The sequence below is a fragment of the Cololabis saira genome, chromosome 9 (genome assembly GCF_033807715.1).
Source record: "Cololabis saira isolate AMF1-May2022 chromosome 9, fColSai1.1, whole genome shotgun sequence".
Lineage (NCBI taxonomy): Eukaryota > Metazoa > Chordata > Actinopteri > Beloniformes > Belonidae > Cololabis > Cololabis saira.
This window is the reverse complement of record NC_084595.1, coordinates 46,938,751-46,956,274: the sequence shown is the minus strand read 5'-3', so window position 1 is coordinate 46,956,274 and position 17,524 is coordinate 46,938,751. Positions and strand designations below refer to the sequence as shown.

At 49.2% G+C, this 17,524-nt stretch overlaps 1 pseudogene; it reads right to left on the bottom strand.

The window, feature by feature from the left end:
• Positions 1-1,506: 1,506 nt before the first annotated feature.
• LOC133451327 (uncharacterized protein K02A2.6-like) lies at positions 1,507-4,449 on the bottom strand (annotated as a pseudogene).
• Between the last annotated feature and the right edge of the window lie 13,075 nt (positions 4,450-17,524).

Genomic DNA, 17,524 nt, shown 5'->3' with positions numbered 1-17,524 from the left:
ATGGTCCAAATTAGCCCCGTCCCTTCTGCTGATTGCTCGATATCTGATAGTTCCAACTTTCTGCCATAACTTTTGAATGGATTGATATAGAGAGTTGTGGGTGGTGTCATCCGTTAAATGTCCAGGCCTGAAGACATCTACATGCAAGTCATAGAAACGCTTCCACTGCAGCACGCCTGAACGTGCACAAGGGTGCGAGGGCCTGTTCATCGCTGCTTGCAGCTTTAATTTATTGGCAGTTGAGCAGTTGAGCTGCAATTAGTTCAGAATATCAGGTCACTAACATTCAATTAATTTCAACTCAATTTTATTGACATAGCGTCTATTACAACACAAGTTGTCTCTAGGTGCTTTCTAGAGACCCAGAACACACTCCTCCAAGCAATTGTTACATAAACAATGGCAGGTAAAAATTCCCCTAGTGGGGGAAAAGCCTTAAGATGAACAGTGGCAAGGAAAAATTCCCCTTTAGGAGGAAAGAAACCTTGAGCAAGAACTAGCTCATAAGGGGGGACCCTTCTGTCGAAGGCCAGCTGCTGGGCAGAGCAGGAAACGGGAGATCAGAGAGAAGAAAGACACAGACACAATGTTAAGTTGGTGCACTACAGGAATGACTATAGGCTATAAACAGATGTAGACAGCAGACACAGAGTTGGTCAGAGGGTGGGACTGCAGGTCAGGATGTCAGTAGGTATCCAACAGAGACATCTATACAGCCAGGTGGATGCAGCAGTGGTATGATCAGAGGGTGGGACTGCAGGTCAGCATGCAGCTCTTAAAGCTCTGGCCTGAAAAAATGCACAGAAGAGAAAAGGAGAGGGCAGACCAGCACAACAAACTACAAGAACAACGGAGAACAATGGTGGTGATGAGATACTCATAATTAATAGCTGAAGGTTGATCTGAAGAACAGGAGAGAAGGAAGCATGTTGGGCAGCAGTGGATTATGTTGGTGTCCCCCTGCAGTGTAGGTCTATAGCAGCATATCTAGGTTTAAGCTCTCTTAAGTAGAGCTGCTCTAGCCTTGTCCTGTAGCTGCAGTAAGGACTACATTACTGGCCTTTACACACTAGAGTTTACGCTAACTAGAGGCTTTACTAAAAAAAAAAGTTTTTAGTTTTGTTATAAAGGTGGAGGTGGTGTCAGTGTCCTTAACCCAAACTTGAAGTTGGTCCCATAGTAACGGTGCCTGATAGCAGAACGCTTGTCCTCTAAATCTACATTTGGATAACTTCGTGAAACATCCAAGGAAGAATCACAAAGACCAAGGCAGGTTAATTCTTTATCTCAATTCAGGGAGAGCAAACATTCCAAACAGCAGTCCCAAAATGGCTGCTCACAGGGCCCGGGTTCAGACAAAGGTCAACACCTATATGGAAGAGAGAGAGAGAGTGCTGCCTCTAGTGGGCAGGTCAGGTTATGACATGAACACAAGACATAGAATATCACACCCTCCCATCCTTGATGAAGACAGTCTGAAACAGTGCCCTGTAGGAATCAAGTCCCTCAAGGCACATAGCGGTCTGGGGGACGAGACTCCCGGCCAGACCTCCTGAGCACTGGTGGGGCTGGTGGAGTGGCCGCTGGTGGGTCAGGTGGGGAGCACTCCACATTGGTACTTTGCTCATACCCGGAGGGATCGGTAGTTATGTCCATGGGTGGGGATGAAGAAGGACATGGAACTTGGGGAAACTCCATAGGAGCATCGGCGCGTGATAGGGTAGGTGATGGGGGAGGTGAACGATGGCGTACGTGGTCAACATGTCTTCTTACCCGCTGACCACTACCAAGCAGCACTGTGCATGACACTGGACCCGTCACCGACTCCACCGTGCCAGGAATCCAGCTGGGCCCAGCACTGAAGTTCTTGGTGTAGACGGGAGCCCCCTCCTGGAGACTCCGGGCTCTGGCATGCTGATCATGCTGTTCCTTCTGCTTCCACTGCTTGTGTTGCACTCGAGACTGGAGGTCTGGGTGCAGAAGGTCCAGTGTAGACCTCAGCTTCCCATTCATCATCAGCTCTGCAGGAGATTTGCCCGTAGTAGACTGGGGGGTGATCCTGTAACTGAACAGAGCACGTGACAGCTTTGTCTCCACTGAACCGCCTGAGCTCTTCTTCAGGAGGGATTTTAGTGTTTGGACCGCCCTCTCGGGCAGGCCGTTAGAGGCCGGGTGCCAGGGGGCAGTGGTGACATGATGGATACCATTCCGGACCATAAACTCCTGAAAGTCTCTACTTGTGTAGCAAGTCGCATTATCAGAGACCACCATCTCAGGCAGTCCAAATCTGCTGAAACAGTCTCTTAGACATTCAATGGTGGCAGCCGTGGTCGATGAGTGGAGAGGATAGGCCTCTATCCACTTAGAGTGAGCATCAATAATTACCAGGAACATACGTCCCATAAATGGACCCGCGTAATCTATGTGTATCCGTCTCCATCGCTTGGCTGGCCACTCCCACGGATGCAGGGGAGCGTGAGTCGGCATTTTTCGGTTTACCTTCATTCTGGTGATACCGGGGTGTGACTGGTGCAATTGCTGCAACACGGCTGGACGGCCCCTTGTAGGGATGACAGCTCGGGCCCCCCAGAGGACACACCCCCCTTGGATACTGAGTTCATCTCGTCTCTGGTAATAGGGAGCAAAACAGGGATTAATTACCCCACTAGGCCAGCCCCGCCCGACATACTCCCACACCCGGGCTAGAACAGGGTCCCGACTGGTCCACCTCACCACTTGTCTGTCAGTCACTAGGGGGGTATCAAGGTGCTCTAACATCATCACCGTACCCCCATCCTCTGGATCCGCCCCCTCCTCCTCCCCGGAGGAAACAGGCAGACGGCTGAAAGCGTCAGCATTTCCATGGTCCTTGCCTGCTTTGTAAACCATCACATAGTTATAGGCCCCCAACGTCACCGCCCACCTCTGGACACGGGGCGAAACCATTTGAGGCACCATTCTAGCCTCACTAAATAGACTGAGGAGGGGCTTATGGTCCGTAACTATGGTGAAATTACGGCCATACACATAGTTGTGGAACTTCTTTACTCCAAACATCACAGCCAGACCCTCCTTATCCAGCTGTGAATAGTTCCGTTCTGCAGCAGTCAATGTACGAGATACAAACCCCACAGGTCTCTCTGACCCATCTGGCATTCGGTGGGACAACACCGCCCCACCCCGTAGGGCGAGGCATCGCACGCCAGGACCACCTCCTTCTTCGTGTCATAGTGCACCAGGACCTGGGAAGACTGAAGGAGAGTTTTAGACATCTCAAAAGCTGCCTGCTGGGTTGGGCCCCAACTCCACCGAACATCTTTCCTGAGTAGGGAGTGGAGAGGAGAAAGAAGGGAAGACAGATTAGGGAGGAAACGATGGTAATAATTCAGCAGTCCTAGATAGCTTTTCAGCTCTGAAACAGTCTTAGGTGTGGGGGCATCTTTTATGGCGGCCATTTTCTCTGTTACTGGGCGGAGCCCATTCCTGTCAATTATGTGCCCCAGATACATTATTTCATCCTGGAGGAAGGAGCATTTCTGTCACTTGAGGCGCAGCCCATGGTCTTCCATCCTCTGTAGCACCTCCTCCAGGGTTTTCAGATGCTCTGCCTCTGTTGGACCACTCAGAAGAATATCATCCAAAAACACACTGCAGTGAGGGATTCCCCGGGGGATCCCCTCCATAATCCTCTGAAAAATAGCAGGACTAGATGATACACCAAAAGGCAAACGCTTATAGGTATATAGGCCTCTATGGGTGTTTATCGTGACATACTGCTGGGAGCTCTCATCTAACACCACCTGTAAATAAGCGTGGCTCATGTCAAGCTTGGAAAACTGTTCTCTTCCAGAGAGCTTGGCGATATAGATCTTCCACTCTTGGAATGGGGTATTGCTCTACACTGGAGGCCTGATTAACAGTCACTTTATAGTCCCCACATATTCGGACCCCCCCACAAGGCTTGAGTATGGGCACTATAGGTGCAGCCCATTCTGAGTGAGTCACTGGTTCAATAATCTTATCTTCAAGAAGCCTATCTAATTCGGCTTCCACTAAGGGTCTGACAGCATAGGGGACTGACCTTGGTTTGAAGAACTTCGGCTTAGCCTCCGCGTCCACATGGATAGTCGCTTTGATGCCCTTCAGAGTTCCAAGCTCGTCTTTGAACACTGCGTCATGCTTCATCAGTACTTCCTCTAACCTGGTGGAGCCAGGTTTCGGGGGGTTGTTGGGTGCAGACTCCACCTGATGAATGGAGTGGACCTCCATGGCTAATGCTTGGAGCCAACTCCGCCCTAGGAGATTGGGACCGGAGCCAGCCACCACGATAACTGGTAGCTCTCGAGAAACATTCTGGTGAGTTACAGTGACCCGGGCCATGCCTTTAACCTGAAGCCGCTCGCCGGTGTAAGTCTTCAGCTTTATTGGGCAGGTGTCTAACTTGGGCATAATAGCTAGATTTAACATACTGCTTTTGACTGACAATGGTAACACTACAGCCCGTATCAACCTCAAAATGGACTTCTGTGCCATTGATAAACACTGACTGTAGGATAGGGGGCACCTTCTGATTGTTCTGTCCTACCATACATAAAGCATGCATGGAGTACATATCCTGCTCTGATTCAGAGCTACTACTACCCCCATCTCGCAATAGATGTGCTCTACGGGACCTCCCCCCCACTGCCTTGCCCTGGGGACCTGACTGAACCGGGGTGGGCTTTCCTTTGGATCTACAGGCCCGAATTAGATGCCCTTTTTTTCCACAGCCATGGCATGTCTCGGAGGCAAAACGACAGTCGGAGGGTGAGTGCCGCCCCTTGCACCTGAAGCATTGGGGCCCCGGAGCTGGTGAGACGTGGGCTCGCTGCTCCGAAACCTGGCTCGGCCTGTTGCTCCAGCTTCCCCTTGCACGCATGGGTTCGAATCCCATCCTCGTCGCCAATGAAACATCCAAGGAAGAATCACAAAGACCAAGGCAGGTTAATTCAGGGAGAGCAAACATTCCAAACAGCAGTCCCAAAATGGCTGCTCACAGGGCCGGGGTTCAGACAAAGGTCAACACCTATATGGAAGAGAGAGAGAGAGTGCTGCCTCTAGTGGGCAGGTCAGGTTATGACATGAACACAAGACATAGAATATCACACTTCGGAACTATGATTAAACCTGAACTTTGAGAATGGAGAGCTCTATTAAGGGCAGCATGGTGGCTTAATGGTTAGCACTGTTGCCTCACAGCAAGAAAGTTCCCGGTTCCACTCCGTGGCCCGGCAGGAGTCTTTGTGGAGTTTGCATGTTCTCCCCGTGCTTCCGTGCATTCCCTCCGGGTACTCTGGCTTCCTCCCACAGTCCAAAAACATGCATGCTAGGTAAATTCATAATTCTAAATTGCCTGTTGGTGTGAGTGTGTCTGGTTGTTTGTCTGTATATGTGGCTCTGTGATGGACTGGCGACCTGTCCAGGGTGAACCCCTGCCTCTCGCCTGTAATGAGCTGGGATAGGGTCCAGCAGACCCTGCAAAGGATAAAGCGGGTATAGAAAATGGATGGATTGATGGATGGATGGATGGTACGTCTTGCAAATATCGCAGAGCTAGGCCATTTTGGGCTTTATACACAAGTAATACAATTTTTAATTGGATTCTGAGTTTACAGGGAGCCAATGGAGTGAGGCTAAGGCTGCGTCCCAATTGACCTCTTCGCCCTCGTTTTCTTCACTACCCCTAACTTTTGCGCATTCCCGTGAGTGTAGTGGTGTCCCAATTCCTCTTTTCACCTAGGGGGAGGGGGCATAACGAGGGCGAGGGGCTGGGAATATCCCCTTCAAATCGAGGGTTTTCACATGCTGACTTGGCGAGCGAGGGGCTATGAAAATTTCCCAGAATGCTACGTAAACTACTCCGTAGGCTCTGCGTCGATTTGACTCGCCGACCGAGGCAAACATCATTAGCAGACTCGTCTCAGATTGTGACCAAGGGAGCAAGCATTTTTTTGTGAGAAATAGAGAGAAATAATCCTGTGACTCGTCAGATATGTTTTGGATGTTTCTGATATAATAGTTTTCAGAAACCACAAAGTAATCCAGCTGTTATCTGGGTAATTTACACACTTTCAGATAAAGTTGCCGAAGATCATGCCAGAATAAAGGGATTTATGGTTCCGTGTTACACGAACGCAGAGCCTACGGCGTAGGTTACGTAACCTACGCCGTAAGCTCTGCGTCGATGTACGCGGCGACGCGCGCCGTACGCCGTACCCTACGCCGTAGCCTCTGCGTCGATTTAACGCGGACCCAAGCTTCGGAGCCGGCAGACAGAAATCTCGAAATTTCGGAGCAAATTTCTTAACAGGCGTAGCTACAACTGTTAGATTTCATCTATTAAACCAACATCTTCCTAAATGATTTATTTCAGCCATTCTCAACAGAGCTGAAGGTTTCTCTCCCGGGACGACGGAGCAGCTTGACCCGGCGGACACGTCTGTCCCCCCGGCTGTGAGCTGCTGCTGCTCCCCGGTGGCGGCGGCTATTCTCATCTCCGAAAACATCGGGTCAAATTTCTTAACAGGCGTTATTTGGATAAACTGAGCCCCGGTTGCGGATCTTAAAGGTTACCTTTATACCTGAAAAAATATTAAAACTTAATAAAGTGCCATATTAACAGCGCTACAGCTGAAATTAAAACAGCTTTTGGCTCTCTGCTTCCTGATGAGGGTAGGGATGAAAACGAGGGGTAGGGGGAGAATTGGGACAGGCACCTGGGCCAAGTGCCCTAGATTTCAAGTGCCCTAAAATATCCCCCTTCTTTTTTAGGGCCTCCGGCCTGCAAACATGTACAAAAGAGAAAAAAAGGGGGCCAGCACAAGAAACTACAGGAACGATGGACAAAAATGATGGCTATGAGATACTTATTATAAATAAAAATGGAAATGGAGAAGAGAGGAAGGGAAGAGGAGAGGAGAAGAAGGGTGAGGGGCACCAGCCATTGGATCATGTCGGTGCCCCCCTGCAGCATAGGCCTATAGCAGCATATCTACCGCAGAGCTATATTTGAGACTAACTATTATAGTCTTGTTCTATAGCTGCAACTATGACTACTGACTCTAACAGACTAGAGTTTACACTACCTAGAGATTTACCAGGCCAGCACGCAGGCCAGCACGCAGCTCCTGAAGCTCTGGCCTGCAAACATGCACAAAAGAGAAAAAAAGGGGGCCAGCACAAAAAACTACAGGAACGATGGACAAAAATGATGGCTATGAGATACTTAATGGAAAAGGAGAAGAGAAGAAGGGAAGAGGAGAAGAGAGGAGAAGAGAAGAAGGGTGAGAGGCACCGCCCAGTGGATCATGTCGGTCCCCCTGCAGCATAGGCCTATAGCAGCATATCTAATGAAGCTATGTTTGAGACTAACTATTATAGTCTTGTTCTATAGCTCCAGCTATGACTACTGACTCAAACACACTAGAGTTTACACTAACTAGACTAGGTTAAATAATACATTACAGTAATCTAGTCTAGAAAATGCGTGAATTTGTTTTTCTGCAGGACTGTGGGAGAGGATGTTCATAATCTTTGTGATATTACCAGGGCTTTCAAGTTTTGAACTTTGCTTGGAGTGAGATTCCTTTATTCTTTTTGGTTGGGGGGAGCTAAGAGCTCATCGCACACTAGTGTGCATAGCCTAGTCTGCCTTTGACTCCTTTGTAAGACGGGCTGTTGGAACTACTGTGCGATGAAGTTAATTTCTCAGCGTGAGAAATGCCATGTGTCACATGATAGCGTGACAGTTTCAAGCCCTGGATATTACAGAGATTGAAGAAACACTGTCTTACAAACTTGACTATTATGGTGTTTAAACGACAAATCCTGATCGAAAATAACGCCAAGGTTTTGCACAGTAGTACTGGAGGCCATCGCAACACCATCTGATCCCTTCCTAAGGTGTTTGACACCAAAATAATAACCTCTGTTTTATTCGAATTTAAAAGCAAAAAAATAAGTGGACAGCCGGTCCTTGATGTCCCTGAGACATGCCTGAAGTTTAGCGGTTCTTGAACGGCTCTGTTTCCTCTGGCTTCATCCCTTTTTTCTAAATTGTAGTTGATTATTTTAAGCTTATAATTCCACATGTAACATATTTGATATGCAAGTTCCTGAAACCTCTGTAGTACCTTCATAATAACAAAAGAAAGAAGTTGTATAGATAGATAGATATAGTTGTATAAAGTTGTGTGCTAGTGTGCATAACGCTATTGTTCACACACAGACATGCACACTATTACATTTCTATCCTAAGCAGATATGGCAGCAAGTTTTCTTCCAATGTCATTGCGTACAGCACACATATACACGGCAGCCAAATGCATGTACATTATCATGCGGGTTGGAGTCTCTGGCCTGCTTCATTATGTATGGGGCTCCAGGGAGCTAGACCAGTAGAGTGTGAGCTAACGGCCCATGAGCAAGCAACACTGTTGGACACATGTCAGAGCAGTCACACCACTTCTCAGTGGACTTCAAACATCTAAACACACACAATCACATAAGGTATAAAATTATACACATGGTTCAGTAGCCTAACAAATCTGTACACACATTTAATCATCCGCAGCCTGTCAGACAAAAGTCAATGTGATATGCTCCGTATCTTGATTCCTCATCTTTTTTCACTCATGCAACACAGCGTGGGCTTGTGACAGTTTGATAGACCTTTGATCAGTATTTCAGCTGATAAGCCACATGACATGCAGTCTGGTATCATGCATTTGCTTAATGCCATTTGTGTTAATTATGGGGAACATTCATATACTGCTGGGCTTCATTACATTAAATGTGGTAATTGGCCCCTAAAGATGGAAGGGAGCAAGTTAAATTTCATGGAGAAAAATTCATTTGACGTTGAGCAGCATTCTGGATGTTGTGCAAAGGTTAATCAACGGTGCTGGCATTTGTCCATCATATATGTGACTGTTCTTTATGTTAAAATCAACATACCCACCAGCTGAGCAGACCCAGCTGCTCGTTATTTAGTGGAGCACCATCCAACCTAACCAGTGTTGGTGCTTCTCTTTGACTCTTCAGGTACCCTGTTTTGTCCAGTGTTCCCAACTCATGAAGTCGCTAATGGAAATGCCTAGTAGTGCAACTATTACTTTAATTATTTCATGTTAGCGTTAGAAAGAACATATATGAACCTTTAAGGCCATTCAATTAAACTCTTCAGGATTTATGTAAATTTCTTGACGTTTCCTTGTTTGCTCAGTCATCCAAGTCAAAATATTCTAACTTTTTCTAAAATTTTGTCTAAATGTGACTGGTTGGGTTTTCAGAAAGTGAATTGTTTATGCCATCGCTTTTTCCTCTGTGTATTTCTTTTTTCTGCTTCTGTGTGTGTGTGTGTGTGTGTGTGTGTGTGTGTGTGTGTGTGTGTGTGTGTGTGTGTGTGTGTGTGTGTGTGTGTGTGTGTGTGTGTGTGTGTGTGTGTGTGTGTGTGTGTGTGTGTGTGTGTGTGTGTGTGTGTACGTGTGTAAACTGGTTGGTGGATGAGGTCCCCAGAGGCTGGATTACCCTTCTGCATGCCCCAGGCCAAGCAGCTCTTGGGGGATTACTGTGAGACCTGCACCCTGGCTGGATTAGAGCGCTGGACCTTATTTCCATCTTCTTATTTACCTCAGCCCACTAGAGGAAACGCTCAGCTGCACAGAAACATGCTAATTGATGCTGAAAAAGCCACAGAGAGATTGAACTGTCAACCCCCTCCCTCCCCTTTTCTTCTTTTTTGGTGTGGGGTGATGGGTGAGAGGGCATTGTTTAAAGATTTGTTTAAAAACTTTTGATATGCCTTTTTATACGTCTTCTTATATTTCTGCACACCTACATATTGTATGTGTGTTTATGTGTGTGTTTGTGTGTGTACATATACATATACATATATATATATATATATATATATATATATATATATATATATATATATATATATTTATGTGTGTGTGTGTGTGTGTGTGTGTGTGTGTGTGTGTGTGTGTGTGTGTGTGTGTGTGTGTGTGTGTGTGTGTGTGTGTGTGTCCTGATGGAGGTCCTCATTACTTGATGGGGTCGCATACAGAGGACAGTTGGCAGACCTATCCCTATTCCCGCAGCTCTTAAACGAGCTAGTGACGGGGAGATCAGCCCTGTTACCCTGGCAACAGGACTGAACTCCGACCTCAGAGGTTGGCAACCTGTATATATTAGGATCACAGGCATATGCAAATAGACTGCAGTCCTTTTCCCCCTTCTTTTCTTTTGCCAGAATGTCCTTCTTGTTCCATCCTCAAGTTGACATGTGCGCTAACAGTGCCCTTGCTCTGAAGAGCGGGTAAGGTGAAGGAGCGGGTGCTGGAACCTCCATTAGCGATCGCTGGGGTGACAGGATCTCACACAGCAGCTCAGATTCTGCTGACGTATAACCCTACACCCTGCAGAACAGCCTGAGTGCCATTCAACTATATCATTAGGAGATACATTGAGTGTGCGTATTGTGATTAGGACCACTTTTTCTTACTGTTTTCTTTTTTGTTCTTTATTTGGTTTTCTCATTTAACATCCCATCAGTATATTTTCTGTTGTAATTATTTAAATAAGTAGTACATGCTGTGATAAAATACTATTCTATGGAATTCATTCAGATAGGCACCATATTTTTTTTATTAATATGATTATTGTTATTATTTTGCATCTCTGTCAAGTTGCAATCTAAATCCACTGCCTCACAACTAAAGACACATTTTAGCTATAATATTGCAGGTTGGTAGGTGATCAAATACTTATGTCATGCAATAAAATAAATGAATTATTTAAAAATCATACAATGTGATTTTCTGTATTTTTGTTTTAGATTCCGGCATTCACAGTTGAGTACCTCTGATAAAAATTACAGACTTCTACATCCTTTGCAAGTGGGAAAACCTACCAAATTAGCAGTGTTTCACTAGCAAGGACCACACCATCAACAGGATACGTTTAATTGATTTATTGATACGAAGATGATGACGATGACGATGACGATGATAATGGCGATGACGATGATAATGGCGATGACGATGACAATGACAATGACGATGACGATCTATGGATCAGTTGATGCGTTGTGGGGAAGCTGGTAGGGAATCCGCCGCAGCGCCCGGGCAACGACGAACCCCCTAGGAATCTATGAGGTAGAGAAAGAGAGGGATGAAGGAGAAGAGAAAAGGGGTGGGGGGGAGGGGTGCAGAAACGAGAGCGAAAAGGAACTGAGGGTTAGGTTAGTATTTGAAGGTATGCCGGAAGAGGCATACCTTCGGGAGGCTGAAGTGGCGGCTCCGATCCTAGAGGAGTGACCGGAGTAGTGCGTGGGAGAAATGCCAGATAAGGAGAGTATATGACGGAAGCGAGTGTGAAACCAGAAACTGGTGACTACTGTCCTGACTCGGACGCAAAAAGGATCTGTCGAAGATGTGCTCTGTGTTTTCCGGAATGACAAGTAGTTGGCCAGGGTCTCGAAGTATTCAGTGGTGATTGGTCTTCGGGGATGAGAAACGAGAAAGAGAGTCGGCGATGGTGTTGGAGTGACCGGGGACATGTGCTGCACGGAGGATATATTGATGTATGACTGAGTGCCAGACTAGACGGCGCATGAACGGCATGATGGATGTGGAGTTGGAGCGTCCTTTATTGATTATGTCGATACTTATCGATATGAAGACGGTGGCGATGACGGTGGCGATGGCGATGATGATGGCGATGACGAAGATGGCGATGAAGATGGAGATGATGATGGCGATGACGATAGCGATGGCGATGACGATGGCGATGACGATGACGATGGCGATGGCGATGATGATGCCGATGGCGATGACGATGGCGATGACGATGCCGATGACGATGACGATGACGATGGCGATGACGATGGCGATGACGATGGCGATGACGATGATGATCTATGGTTCGGTCGATGCGTTGTGGTATTTGTTTGCACGCTCTGAGGGCCATCCTGCTGCAAACCATCTGCCATCGTAAAAGCCCCCAAAACCAAAGCAGCATCGGTGTATAGATTGATGTCGTGGGGTTGAGCCAGTTGGTCATCATACGAGAAAGTGATCCCGTTAGGTGCGGCCTGGGGCTAAGAGGAAATTGGAAATGAGAAGACTGATTCGGTCGAGCTTTTCGGTTGGGAGAGAAGCCTGAAACGGATCCGTATCGAGAGTGATACCGAGGAATTCGAGGGAAGTGGAGGGGCCCTCCGTTTTCTCAGCGGACAATGGAACCCCGAGTTGGGAGAAAACGGAAGTCAGGGTGACCAGGCCGGAAGCGGGTGGCGATGAGAGAGGGGTAACGATGAGGAAATCATTCAAGAGATGGACGAGGAAGGAATGCCGTGGTTGTTGGAGAGGATCCAGCACCTCTGCCTCTGATAAGGTGTCAAAAAGTTAGGGGCTGCTCTTGCAGCCGATGGTGAGCCTGACTGCAAGTAGTATGCACCTCGCCGGCGGACGCCGAAGTATTGCCAGAAGTCTGGGTGAATGGGGAGAACCTTGAAAGCGCTGGTGATATCCGCTTTTGAGAGCCACGACCTTTTCCCGGTGAGTTTAATGTGGGCGATGGCGTGATTGATGGTGGCGTAGTGAAGGGAGAAGTCTTCGCTCGGAATCAGGCTATTGATGCTTGGAATGCCATGAGGCGCTGAAAGATCGACGATGATACGTTTCTTTCCTGAGTATTTCCCGGTTGCAATGCAGAGAGGGCTGATTTGAAAGTTCGGAAAGGAGGGATGAGTGAACGGGCCGATCATGAAGCCTTCCTTAACTTCCTTGGCGAGCGAGCGATCGACTGATTCCGGCTCGTTTATGGCGGACAGTAGATTTTGCATTCGAAATATGACGACGGAAGTGAGATAATGCCGGGGTGGAAACCTTTACTGAACCCTTGACGAGGAACTTGACGAAGCACGGATTAGGGTGATTTGCGAAGTGCCGCCTCCAAGCGGGAATGCTGATAGGTGTAGAGAGATGCTCGCCTAGTTTCCGTGAAGTTGGGTTGTGCGGGCAGGCGGGGCGGGCGTGCCCGCCACCGCGGTAGGAGCAGACGTGGAGGAAGCGGCACTGGGACATATTGCAGCCGGTGTCATTGAAGTTATTACGGATGGAGCGGCCTCCTTGATGCATGATGGGTCTGCCTTTAGCATCAATGCCCTTGGTTATTGGAATGCCAACAGACGGGGCAGATGATGTGCGCGCCGGAGCGAGGGCGCCGGCGGCGCTGCCGACGACAACCGGGAGAAAGCCGAAAATCTCGCTCGGGTGGAATGAGGCCCGGCGCGGGCAGGAATGGAGCAGGACGAAGCTGGGCGCGACGGGGCACCGCGCGAAGAGCGCACCAGGGCCGCGCGGCGGCGAAGACGCGGCAACACAACTCAGTGTCCAGTGCGCCCCAGCACACGGCCTCGCCGAACCAATTAAGGCGAGCTGCAGCCCCGGAAGCAAAGCTGATGCGGCACTGATAAAAAGCCGCTGCCTCCGAAGCGGAGGGCCAGACCGAGGACGCTGGACAAGTAGCCGTCCAGCCCCCGGCGACGTGAAGGAAAGACGGAACACGCAACATCTCTGAAAGAGAGAAGGGTATGCGAGCTTGGTCGGTGTGAGCTCTTTTGAACGGGTGGATGACTTTCCTTTCGAGTGGAGGCATCCTTCATGGTCTTCGAGGTGTCCGTCTGCGGGTGGTGGGTGGTAGGTGGAGGGAAGGCGCGAGGAAGAGCACGAGACCAGCGCAGCCACCCTCCACGATTTGCTTGCGCAGGTTGGCCGGGACTGGAGAAGGGCAGGGAGCGTAAGCGCCGGGACGACAGGCAGCGGGACCAGCCGCGGACAAGGCGAAACGAGCAGCTGCCCGCGGGGCCGGAACGGGTCGAGGAAGAAAACCGGGCCAAAAAGCGGTGGGAGGGAGGCCGGGCACCAACACCCCGATGCCGGCGGCTCCAACCGAGGCACCCGCTGGGGCCGACGGAGCTGGGAGGCAGAGGGCCCCGGTAATCCGGTGCCGAGAGCCCCTTCTACCGCTGGCGGTTGAGGCTGCTGAAAGAGCATAGCGGGGGGTGCTAGCATCCCGGTGCTGGCAACCCCGGCTGAAGTTTTAGCCGTTGTAGGTGCTGGGGGTGGGCTGAGGGGGGTGCTAGCATCCCGGTTGTAGTTACCCCGGCAGAAGTTAGCTGTTGTAGATTTGTTTGCGCAGGTTGGCCGGAACTGAAGAAGGGCGGGAAGCAAAAGCGTTGGGATGACGGACGGCGGGATTAGCTGTGGAGAGGGTGAAATGAGTAGTTGCCTGCGGGGCCGGAACGGGTTGAGGAAGGAAACTGGGTTGAAATGCGGTGGGAGGGATGCCGGGTACCAACATCCCGATGCCGGTGGCTCCAACTGAGGTAACCCGCTGGGGCCGACGGAGCTGGGAAGCGGAGGATCCTGGCAATCCGGTGCCAAGAGCCCCTTCTACCACTGGCGGTTGAGGCTGCTGAAAGAGCATACCAGGGGGGTGCTAGCATCTCGGTGCTAGTAACCCCGGCCGAAGTTAGCTGTCGTAGGTACTGGAGGTGGGCTGAAGTGGGTGCTAGCATCCCGGTGCTAGTAACCCCGGCCGAAGTTAGCTGTTGTAGGTGCTGGAGGTGGGCTGAGGAGGGCGCTGGCATCCCGGTGCCAGAAACCCCGGCCGGATCTAGCTGCCGTAGTTGCTGGAAGTGGGCTGGGGGGGGCGCTGGCATCCTGATGCCAGAAACCCTGGCCAGATCTAGCTGATGTAATTGCTGGAGGTGGGCAGCGGGGGGCGCTGGCATCCCGGTGCCAGAAACCCCGGCCGGATCTAGCTGCCGTAGTTGCTGGAGGTGGGCTTGGGGGGGGGGGGGGGCGCTGGCATCCCGGTGCCAGAAACCTGTGATGTTCCAATGTTTCAGACTGAACGCTAGGTGGCAGTATGAGCAGATGTGACAGTTCCAATGTTTCAGACTGAACACTAGGTGGCAGTATGAGCAGATGTGACATGTACAGGGGAAGAAGAAGACCTTGCACGTTGGAGTTACCTCGTGATGTTGTACGCTTGCTGTTGCTGGAATAAATAAAAGTAAAAGACCTACAAAGTTGTCTTATTTCAGGACACAACAAAACCCCGGCCGAAGTTAGCTTTTGCAGTTGCTGGAGGTGGGCAGCGGGTGGTGCTGGCATCCCGGTGCCAGAAACTGAAGTAGGTAATTGACCTGAAACCATGGGATTAGTAATTGCCGGTGATTACAGCTGGAGGTGTCCTGTGAACGGTTTTAGAGGCTTCTCTTTTACTATTGCGGTCTATGGGAAAAGCTTTCTGGGCCCCATGGGATTTTTTGTTGCAGTACCGCGGCTGGCCACTGGAAAAAATCGGCGTGCCTTCTGTGTGCGAGGTCCGGGGGCTGGGTCGGACGGGCCCTTTAATGGGGGCGTCGACGTCACGGCGCGCCGTCGAAGTTGCGTGATGACGTCATCCGGAAGTGAAGCCAGTGCCGGCGGAGCACATGGCGGGCTGGCATGAGATGATTGAGAAGTTTTGCTTTATTGTCCGTGCGGTGAAAAGGGACTCCTACACCACGCAGTGCCCTCTGGAGGGTGGCGACTGTCCAGCCAGAAACACCTGCAGAAGTGCGCGCTCTCTGCATCGGTCGTGTGTTTGGCTTGCAACCGATATTTGAGAGTCGACGTACTTCGAATAGTAATTCATTTCAAATCGACAGTACATGCAAATAACTTTAGTCTTATCCAGCGAACCATCTGCATCTTTTTCAAATTGAACTTGCCGTTCAAAAGTCCCTTTTCATTCTACATCTTTCCTCGCTTTTCAAAAAAGTTCACGCATACTTTTCCTCAAGCTACGGGTGCCGTCGACCGCCAGAAATTATAGAATGCACTTTTCTCTTTTTTTTATCGTGCGTAAAAAAAATTGTCGGCGTTAAGAGGACGTTAAGTTAACTTTGAAACCCCTGATATATATATATATATATATATATATATATATATATATATATATATATATACATATATATATATATATATACATATATATATTGTGGATCTGGAGAAGGCATTTGACCGTGTCCCTCGTGCCATTCTGTGGGGGGTGCTAAGTGAGTATGGAGTCCTCTATTAAGGGCTGTCCGGTCTCTGTATGATCGGAGCAGGAGTCTGGTTCGCATTGCCGGCAGTAAGTCAGACTTGTTCCCGGTGCATGTTGGACTCCGGCAGGGCTGCCCTTTGTCACCGGTCCTGTTAATAATTTTTATGGACAGGATTTCTAGGCGCAGCCAGGGGCCGGAGGGGTTCCGGTTTGGGAACCTCAGGATTTCATCTCTGCTGTTTGCAGATGATGTTGTCCTGTTGGCTTCATCAGACCGGGACCTTCAGCATGTGCTGGGGCGGTTTGCGGCCGAGTGCGACGCGGCAGGGATGAGAATCAGCACCTCCAAAACCGAGGCCATGGTTCTCCATCGGAAAAGGGTGGCGTGCCTTCTCCGGATGGGTGGAGAAGTCCTGCCTCAGGTGGAGGAGTTCAAGTATCTCGGGATCTTGTTCACGAGTGAGGGAACGATGGAGCGGGAGATTGACAGACGGATCGGTGCAGCGTCCGCAGTTATGCGGTCGATGTACCGGTCCGTCGTGGTGAAGAGGGAGCTGAGTCGAAAGGCGAAGCTCTCGATTTACCGGTCAATCTACCCACCTACCCTCACCTATGGTCTCGAACTTTGGGTAGTGACCGAAAGGACAAGATTGCGGATACAAGCGGCCGAGATGAGTTTCCTCCGCAGGGTGGCTGGACGCTCCCTTAGAGATAGGGTGAGGAGTTCGGTCACCCGGGAGGAGCTCGGAGTCGAGCCGCTGCTCCTTCACATTGAGAGGAGTCAGCTGAGGTGGCTTGGGCATCTGTACCGGATCTTTCTATAACATAGAAAGATCCGGGAAGCAGAACTTTCAGCTCCCTCCCTGTGGAACCGTCTTCCAGTCTGGGTACAAAACAACTGCTATTATTTTTAGACTTTGTCTTAGCTTTAAAAAGCACATGACTGATTCACTGATTTTGTATGTTGTTTCAACGTGGCCTTCATTGTTTTGAATAGTTATTTTGTTTTTGTATACAGTAGATCATTTCTATTTAATTGTCTTACATTATTTGTCATGTTTTTTTTATTTTGTTTTATTCTCTAATAAACTTTTGGTATTGGTACTTTTTTGCACGTATATAATATGCAATAAAATAATTTGATAATATAAGATTATACTATTCAAGGCATTTTGAGCATTCCGGTCCGATACCGGGCATAACTACTCGTATTCGTACTCATAAAATTGCCACCGATACCACGAAACCGATACCACTTTACGGCAGCGCGCAGTTTACAGCAGTTGACTGCAAGGCGGGCAGCAAGGAGTTATGTCAGCAGAGTGGAACTATTTCCACGTAAATGAAAGCAATAAATACTAAATAAAAATAGATAATG